The 871-nt window shown below is 35.7% G+C and overlaps 1 pseudogene across 1 annotated transcript in view; it reads right to left on the bottom strand.

Moving 5' to 3' along the window:
- Nucleotides 1–313, bottom strand: part of LOC103610992 — a 23914-nt pseudogene extending 23601 nt beyond the window's left edge. The window contains exon 1 of the transcript XR_552262.1: nt 258–313. The product of XR_552262.1 is annotated as a forkhead box protein N3 pseudogene, transcript variant X1 (transcript). The remainder of the gene's footprint in view (nt 1–257) is intronic.
- Between the last annotated feature and the right edge of the window lie 558 nt (nt 314–871).

Below are 871 nucleotides of genomic sequence, written 5' to 3'. Positions count from 1 at the left end.
ACCACATTGCTGCAGACTACTTTCAGTTTCCTGTTTAATATTAAATAAAGAATTTTAGCTCTTCTGCTTGTATAAACTGTGCTACTTGCTACTACTGTCACTGCTAAAAGCATTATGATTCTGTGGATAAGTAGTCCCATGTTTTTCAAACCTTTTAAAAAAAATCTTAGTATCTATTTCCCAAACATAGTAAGTGTTAGGAGCTTCAAATCTGTCTGATAGATTTTTAAAAAAATAGTCCCCAAATAAGTACTTACATTAGCTCTTGGTCAGATCGCTGAACATTATATATTTTTAAACTACTTTGAATACTTTGAAAAAGAGCCACAGAAAAGCCACAGAAAACACTCATATTCAAATATCACCAGATGGAGGTTATGACTAACCAAAAGTGAAAGCAGAAAAGTTTGAAGCTGAATTGTGCCCTGCACACACCTCGAGATTATAGGGGAAAATGAATGGTGCTGGGCCAGGGAACTTGCTAAAGGCATGAGAAATAATGTACGGAGGCAAATTAAGACCCAAGTTTTTACTTCAACCTGAGAGACTGGGCCAAACTCTGTTACCATTTACTGAAAATCTTTCACATTGTTTTCACAGTTTCTTGCACATGAACTAAAGCCTTGTCTAGCCATTTCTGTTGTCTGAAATGCAAAGCTTCTTTTTTTTTTTAAGTAGAGAAAGAGAAGTCCTGCAATATTTATAGCAAAGTACTTTGCCACCTACCGACAGAAATCCGGTTGGTCTCCACGTGTTGACCATGTTTTTATCCCTGTTTCTGTACCTAGTAAGAAGCCATTCTTTCAGTTCTCTGTGCAAGAATTCTTGCAGTTGATTTTTGTTTTGTTTTGTTTTTAGAGCCTTTTTTTTT

This window comes from Galeopterus variegatus, unplaced genomic scaffold (genome assembly GCF_000696425.1).
Source record: "Galeopterus variegatus unplaced genomic scaffold, G_variegatus-3.0.2 Scaffold12224, whole genome shotgun sequence".
NCBI classification, from domain to species: domain Eukaryota; kingdom Metazoa; phylum Chordata; class Mammalia; order Dermoptera; family Cynocephalidae; genus Galeopterus; species Galeopterus variegatus.
This window is presented reverse-complemented; position numbering and strand designations above follow the sequence as displayed.